The 8,933-nt window shown below is 35.3% G+C and overlaps 1 protein-coding gene across 1 annotated transcript in view; it reads left to right on the forward strand.

Moving 5' to 3' along the window:
- Positions 1-8,933, forward strand: part of LOC106460173 (plasma membrane calcium-transporting ATPase 2-like) — a 222,671-nt gene that overhangs the window by 106,759 nt on the left and 106,979 nt on the right. The window contains exon 4 of the mRNA XM_022386821.1: positions 5,338-5,408. The gene's annotated coding sequence lies outside the window, so the exon portion shown is untranslated. The remainder of the gene's footprint in view (positions 1-5,337; positions 5,409-8,933) is intronic.

The raw sequence follows: 8,933 nt of genomic DNA on the forward strand, positions 1-8,933 counted from the left end.
AATTAGCATAAATCAGTTATATGACAAAAAATTAGGTGTCTATTTACTTGTGACCACTCAGTGTATTTGTTGTTGTTCAGTATATATGTATATATATATTCATGTTTGTATTATATATTATACACATGCATGATTTTATTGTACCATGTAGAATAAACTGATTTAAATTGAATTGAATATTTCCACCTTGAAACTTCTTATAGAAATGACAACTCTCAAAAGTGCTCACTTCGGTAGCAGCGCTCTTTTCTTGCACTCAGTAAATGGCAAGGAACGGTGGCATCCAGTGGAAAAAAAAAAATACTTGGAGCGGCTACTTTACGAACCTGAGCGCTTTACAGTGCATTATAGTCAGTCTTCTTTGCTTAAAAACAAACGCAATGCGATTTTTCTTATTGAAGTAACACGTGGAATGACAAAATATGGTTGTAAATAGCCCACTAAACTAGTGTTTCTCAGCCTTTTTTTGCTCGTGGCTCTCTTTTGAATTTGATTTATCTCTGTGGCTCCACCCTTCGTAGACGCTGTTACTTAGGAAAAAATTTACTTTATTTCCACACTGTTGATTTATAATATTATTTTTACAATATTTTATTGTTTTTAATTATTTTGTTTATAATATACTGTTTACTTATACAAGTAAAAAATATTCTGTTAATCATGGAGTGGCGCGCCGCACATTTTGATTGAAACTCGAGTACTAGTCGCGTCTGCTAGGCCCGGCATGGCCAGGTGGATAAGGCGCTCGACTCGCAATCTAAGGGTCGCAGGTTCGAATCCCCGTCCCACCAAACATGCTCGCCCTTTCAGCCGTGGGGGCGTTATAATGTGACGGTTAATACGTTGGTAAAAGAGTAGCCCAAGAGTTGGCGGTGGGTGGTGATGACTAGCTGCCTTCCCTCTAGTCTTATACTGCTAAATTAGGGACGGCTAGCGCAGATAACCCTCGTGTAGCTTTGCGCGAAATTCAAAAACAAACAAACAAGCGTCTGCTAACTTGACTTCTGAGTTGTGGGGGATACGTGGAGAGAGAACCTTTGATTAAATTTTAGATTTTAAATATTTTATTCGGGCAATGAAGTTTCGGTGGCCCACCCAAAATTTACTGTGACTCCCTAATTTTCCGCCATTCACGTGTGGCTCCTTAGAAACATGGCCCACGTTGAGAAACACTGCACTAAACAATCCTATTGCATTTGCGCTCTGATCCAAGGGATTGGGTTGACTGCACATCTTATATTTATTCATAACTATTTTCAGGAAAATTACCATTGAATTGTTTCAACGGTTATCTGCTAGAGTAATATAGTGTAGAGAAAGATTAAACATACTTCTGAGTACTCTAGTCGTATTACGTTATATTCTGTAGAGAAAATAAAGACTAAACCAGATTTATGCGCAGCTTTATTTATATTGTGTAATATATTGTAGTGAATTACAAAAACAGTTTTCTGTGTAAGTTATAATGTTGTTAAGTAAAATACTGCTGAAAATGACTAAATATTCCTCTGTGTAGCTCTAGTTTTTTTTCCTATATAAATACAAATGCAGATAAATACAAAAACAGTCTTCATTAGTTCTAGACCGGTACTTTATTGTGATGTAGAACTGAAACTGTCTTCTTTATCTGTAGCGTACTCAGCTCTATTCCCGTTACGCAGATACAGTATATTGCAAGGTGAAATCCATAAAGTATTTTTATGCAGTATATTGTAGTGAAAGAGTATTTAACAACTCCAACTCTAGTCCTGTTATACAGGACACTGTGAACCTCGACTCATTTGAGCTTTAGCAGTTTTATGCAATACATTGTAGAGCGGAACTGAAACTGTCTTTTTAGCCTGTAACTTTATTGTACAGCATATTGTAGAGAGAGAATATTTAATAGCTTCAGTTCTGTTATACAGGACACTGTGAAGTCCAACTCATTCTAGCTTTACTCGTTTTGTGTAACACATTGTAGAATAGGACTGAAACCTTCTTTCTAGCCTGTGGCTTTATTGTACAGCATATTGTAGAGAGAGAATATTTAATAGCTTTAGTTCTGTTATACAGGACACTGTGAAGTCCAACTCATTCTAGCTTTACTCGTTTTGTGTAACACATTGTAGAATAGGACTGAAACCTGATTTCTAGCCTGTGGCTTTATTGTACAGTATATTTTACGTCAGTACTAAAAGCGCCCTTTTTTTTTCGGCACTGGTCTGTGAGGCCTTGTTTAAGAGTCCTAGAGAAAAGTCTCTCGCTTTGAGTACTTACTATAGTTTTATTTTTTCTTTCTCTTACATATCCCGGGGTTTGAATCATGGTGTAATTAGTTTCTTTGGAGATTTTATATATTTAATAATTATAAAATATACATCAAATGGTAACAGAACGAACTCTCACCTCCAAAAATAGTGGGACATTTTAATCCTTCAGAACTAGAAATAATGGGTTTTATAATAATCAGAATGTAAAATATGCACTTCGACAAAGTCAAAAAACGGCAACCTTACAAAAAACGTCATTATTATATATACAATCGTATACACAGTTATCCTCCCCCTCAGTGGCACAGCGGTTTGTCTGCGAATTTACAACGCTAGAAACCGGGTTTCGATACCCGTAGTAGGCAGAGCACAGATAACCATTTATGTAACTTTGTGCTTAACTACAAAATACACAGGTGGGGGTTTAGTGGGACGCACCAAGAAAATGTGCATTATTTTACTCCCAGGTGTTAATATTTCACGATTATTCCTACAGTTTTTTGTTTTTGTCTTTCAGCGCATGCCTATGATGTCACGCCAGACATTATTAGGAAATATTTATTAATGTGAACTTAAAACGATTTAAAAGTAATTTTGCTTTTCAAACATCAGTATTCTGAAAGCAATAAATCACGTTTACACTACAGCAAGTAATCGGCAAAGACAACGTGCAAAGTAACCTAACTTTTATTTAGTTACGTGCAATTAAACCAATAATGGGCAAAGACAACGTGCAAAGTAACCTAACTTTTATTTAGTTACGTGCAATTAAACCAATAATGGGCAAAGACAACGTGCAAAGTAACCTAACTTTTATTTAGTTACGTGCAATTAAACCAATAATGGGCAAAGACAACGTGCAAAGTAACCTAACTTTTATTTAGTTACGTGCAATTAAACCAATAATGGGCAAAAGGGCTCATTAACAAGCCTTTTCTTGGGGGGGGGGGAGTGGGTAAAGGATACTACGGGAACTGTGTATTGCCTCTGATGCACGTAAGAAACAAACAAATCCTCTTTTTTTCTTCCTATTCAATTGGTCTTATAAACACTTATTATGATCTAAAACTAAACAGAGAATTTTTGCGTATTAACACTTAATAGCGTATTGCAATTTTTGTTTTTACTGTATAGCCTTCCAACTCATTGTGTTTCATTTATTTTAAAGCTGAAATCCTTTTTTTTTTTTTGCTTTCTTTCCCAATAACTCGTATCAAGCAAGGTGTGGAATCAGATGTATCTTTTTTAGTTGTTGACAGTTTTTATGACAGGGAAAAAAGGCACTTTGGGGACATAAATTCAGGAAGAAAGGGGTTTGAGACCCCCCCCCCGAGTGAACGTCACTGGGGGTTCGATGCTCGTTCACTTTACTAAACTCTAGTAAAAAAAGTTACCCCCCAGTGGCTCAGCGGTATGTCTGCGGACTTACAACACTAAAAACCAGGTTTCGATACCCGTGGTGGGCAGATCACAGATAGCCCATTGTGTAGCTTTGTGCATAACTACAAACGACAACAATATAAAAGTCACGTGACTTTCATATATTTATGATGTTTAGTTTGCCTTTCTGGACACTTCCGCAGCAGACTAGATTACTTTGTGTCGAAGTATTTTACAGTATTATTTTGTCATTTATACGTTTTGATTATATAAAAAAAAACATTAGTTCAAGGGTTTTATAGCAGTCTATGTTAGGTTAAAATTGATCAATCTTATTCATTGGATTTTTCTAATGAACCTAGCATTATGTCAGCTAGTTTGTTTGTTTATTGTGGATTTCGCGATAACGTTGAATGTTTCTCGTGTTTGTTTGTTTTTGAATTTCGCGCAAAGCTACACGAGGACTATCTGCGCTAGCCGTCCCTCATTTAGCAGTGTAAGACTAGAGGGAAGGCAGCTAGTAATCACCACTCACCGCCAACTCTTGGGCTACTCTTTTACCAACGAATAGAGGGATTGACCGTCACATTATAACGCCCCCACAGCTGATAGGGCGAGCATGTTTGGTGTGACGGGGATTCGAACCCGCGACCCGCAGATTGAGCGCCCTAACCACCTGGCTATGCCGAGCCCTATGTCAGCTAGATAAACGATCAGTGTGACTCAAAAGTGTGTTTTTTTTTCAATGTTGATACATTTTGTTATTTTTATTCTTCATGAAACAACATTAAATGTTTTGAGCAAACTTGGTTAGCAACAGCAGCTTGTGCTGTCTAACAAAGACTTCAGATTTTTTATATACATTGCATTGTATAGAACATATGACATCCTGTAAGGAAACTAACTATATAATTTTAATAAAACTTGCTTATTTTTGCAAGTCATTGAGATGCGTTTTTATAGTTTTTTGGTTTTATAGACAAGAAAAGCAGAAACCAAGAGAAAACGTTCATTAGCCTATATAAGATTTTTGCAATAATTCGTTTATTTGTTGTTAAGCATAGAGCTACACAATGGGATATCTGTGCTCACCACAGGTATCGAAACGGAGATTTTAGCGTTATAAATCTTGAGAGCCAATGGCGATCTTTTGCAATAAATACTAAAATATTTTTTGTGTGGGCCTCATAACAGTATTTAATTGTACGCAATCGATTCAAACTGTCTGATATTTATGTTGGAATTTATCAATTATCAGCGTCACATTATATGTTTTTACGGTTCTTAAAAGATTAACTAATTTTGTCATTTTATCTAAAACTCAGAGGCGTCGCAAGGTGCGTAAAAGATTCGGTGCTCGAGCTCATAAGCGCGGAAAGTTTCGGCGTTTCGGTATGATATCGAACATGGTTTTTCCATTCTGATTTTTCAAGACACCAACCGGGGATTCGGGGCATTGCCAAATAGAATCGGGTCACGGGCCCCACGTGCCAGCGCCTAGCGACGCCATTGCTAAAACTAACTACAACATTCAAATTCAAATTGGGACTTTGATTGTTTTATCGTATTTGAACATCTGAGAAAGCTGTCGTCTTAGGAGCCCGAAATTATATTTTACTAGAGTTTTTATACAACGTATCAACTTTTGGTGAAATCTTGCTGTGTAACAAATGAAATTGACTCCTAATATTTTTAAATCTTGCAGGTTGAACACGTTGACGTCATGAAGTGTTCGGCTACGAAGAATCACGTTATCCACGACGTAATTATGTAAAGGTAATTACCCATCAATAACAAGACTTATTAAAAGTAGCTTAGGTAATTGAAGAAGAGAAAAAAAGAGCTTGTTTTTCATTAGCCAAAGCAGCATAATGCCATCTGTGATGGATTACTGGAATCACTCCTGAAAAGATATTAGGAAATTAATCCTGGATTCACAAAATAAGATTACCAGCTCAGAAGGTAAAGAAAATATAAAGGTTTTGGTTAAGAATCTTGATATAATAATAAAACATAACTACATGTTTTAGACGGGTAAGTAGATCGCAATTGTAGCCGGAGAGGTTTCAAAACCTATCATATTTGGAGAAGAAAATAAAGTGTAGTACTTTTAAGTAATTATTCATTGCTTACCTTCAACGACAGGATTGACAATGTGTTAACTAACGTCTTGCTGGGAAGCAAATGTAAGTGTTGGAACGGGCTAACTTACCAGGACAAAATAAGTAAATAATGAAGTGATTAATTCAAACCTTTTAAGGAGATGATTGTTTAAAATAAGTTTAGAACCACAATAACGGAACAACACCAACTATATATGGATACAAGTTTTTACACTATCACGTGTCCTCTTCAGTCAGAGGCGGGCTGGAATACAAATAACAAACATACATACTTAAGAAGTATACGCAATTTAATGTTAAAACACTAGTCATACATAGTTTACACGATCAGTAATACACAAGATAGAATATATGTCTTCAGCAGAAATATTAAACCCTTTTAGATGCACATCCTTATTGGTTTGTTTGTTTGAAGTTAAACACAATGGGCTATCTGTGCTCTACCCACCACAGGTATCGCTATTCTAGCGTTGTAAGTCCGTATGCATACCGCTGTGCCACTGTGGGGCTCGTTATTGATAAAATTAACACACATTTTAATTTGTATCTTGATGTGATGACTATAGACAAACAATTATTTTTCTATTGTGATGACTATAGACAAACAATTATTTCTCTATTGTGATGACTATAGACAAACAATTATTTCTCTATTGTGATGACTATAGACAAACAATTATTTCTCTATTGTGATGACTATAGACAAACAATTATTTCTCTATTGTGATGACTATAGACAAACAATTATTTTTCTATTGTGATGACTATAGACAAACAATTATTTCTCTATTGTGATGACTATAGACAAACAATTATTTCTCTATTGTGCTGACAGAGAATTATTATATATTTTTCTACACATTTTTCCAAAGAAGCCCACCTAGATTTCTCCCGGGGGGGGGGTGTCAGTCCGCGTCTGTTTCTATCCATATAAATTTGGTATTGTTCCGTTATTCTGGTTTTAAACTTTATTTTATATTAGTTTACATGGTATTGTGTATTTGTCTACTATTAACGTGATCGTTTCTTCTTTAAACGACATGTTACAGTTAGTTGTTTTACATTATTCAGTACCTTTATTGGTTGTATATAGTCAGACATACATGAAAGGAGGAAATGCAGGAAATACAGCTGAGAAGATTGTGGATATATATACGTTTCTGTGTTAGGGGTAGTTAGTTTATTGGTTGTATATAGTCAGACATACATGAAAGGAGGAAATGCATGAAATACAGCTGAGAAGATTGTGGATATATATATATATATACGTTTCTGTGTTAGGGGTAGTTAGTTTATTGGTTGTATATAGTCAGACATACATGAAAGGAGGAAATGCATGAAATACAGCTGAGAAGATTGTGGATATATATATATATATACGTTTCTGTGTTAGGGGTAGTTAGTTTCAAAATGTTTTTTTCTGCGATAACTATTAACCGTAAAAATTCCTCCAAAATCATAGAAAAAGGTTCAGTATATGAATAATGTCTTTTGGCTTTATTTTTGTCTTATAATTTATCGATTTCTGTCAATTAGTACAAAAAAGAGGTCCAGTTTTCTGGTGGTTGATTGATTTTTTTAAAAACTGCACAGGGAAGAGTTGATTGGTAGCTAAATATTCCAATATCATTCCCCTATAAGTTTTTCACGACTGCTTACTCACCCCAGTTCGAAAAAAGACAAAAAATTCAAATTTCTTTATTATGACTCGAATATACATCAAACTACAACTAGAATAAATACAACAAAAAATGAATGTATTTATAAAACAACAACTAGAATAAATAATAATAACAAATTAATGTTTTGCTGTTGAATTTGTTGTATAATTCATAATAATCATTCAGCCTGATTCTGATCTCATTAACCCCTGAGTGAACCATTCACCCAGTTGAGAAGCACTGAACTAAATGGAGCCAGATCTTATTTCACTTCACAGACTCGACTCGCACTCTGAGGGTCGCGAGTTCGAATCCCCGTTCCACCAAACATGCTCGCCCTTTCAGCCGTAGGGGCGTTATTATGTGACGGTCAATCCTACTATTCGTTAGTAAAAGCGTAGCCCGAGCGTTGGCGGTGGGTGGTGTTAACTAGATGCATTCCCTCTAGTCTATCACTTCTAAATTAGGGACGGCTTGCGCGTAGCTATGCGCAAAATTCAAACCAAACCACTTCACAGATCAGGAGCTTATGTATTTGATAAGACAAAAACACTGAGCCACCTATTAGGCTAAATATAAAACGAAGTGAAAACTGGATCCCAGGGTATTAAAACTGGTTCCCAGGGGATTCGTATTGGTTTACATGAATTCAAGAAGAGATCAAAATGTTAACGAAGTGAAAACTGGTTCCCAAAGGATTTCGTATTGGTTTACATGAATTCAAGAAGAGATCAAAATGTTAACGAAGTGAAAACTGGTTCCCAAAGGATTTCGCATTGGTTTACATGAATTCAAGAAGAGATCAAAATGTTAAAGATGAGAAAAAGAAGAACATCCCTATTGTATTTCCCAGGCATGAAGTTTATTTGAAAAACAAACAAACATACAAATTGTTTTGAATCATGTTCAAAATGTTTTATTTCATAAGAACATTTTAATACGTTTAGATAAATTATAGTTTAGTAGAATAAAATGTTCGTTAAGCGAATAAAGTAATATTATCAAAAAAAGTCTGCTTTCAAGTATTTTTATGACGTATATCTTGGAAGACGTGCTGAGCTAAGAACCACTGGTAGTTATAATTCGTGTTATTTCACAGCACGAAACTTATGGTGCTTCAAATACCACCAAAACCTATCTAACGTTGATGTAAAGCTACATCTCGGTTTACACACACGTATGTATCCAATTAACTGCAAATCCCCACGGAGCACACGCTTCTTTTCCCACATTTTACACAAACAGTACAATGTTTGAGATATCAAATAAGGGCTAAAGAAAAATGTTAAAACAAACTGAAAAATAAAATAATGTGTTGTTATACGTTATTATTTTACCTGAAAGTTTTATTTCGGGCAACTAATGAGATTCTATTAGTTTATCCGCAGTTCTACGACAAAAAAAAAAAATGAAGAACAGAAAAACGTGAAACAAACACCTGCATCAGGAGTAATCCTCTTATGATTGCTCCTACTAAAAGAATCAACTGGCTCCTACTAAAAGAATCAACTGCTCCT

This window comes from Limulus polyphemus, unplaced genomic scaffold, assembly GCF_000517525.1.
Source record: "Limulus polyphemus unplaced genomic scaffold, Limulus_polyphemus-2.1.2 Scaffold722, whole genome shotgun sequence".
Lineage (NCBI taxonomy): Eukaryota > Metazoa > Arthropoda > Merostomata > Xiphosura > Limulidae > Limulus > Limulus polyphemus.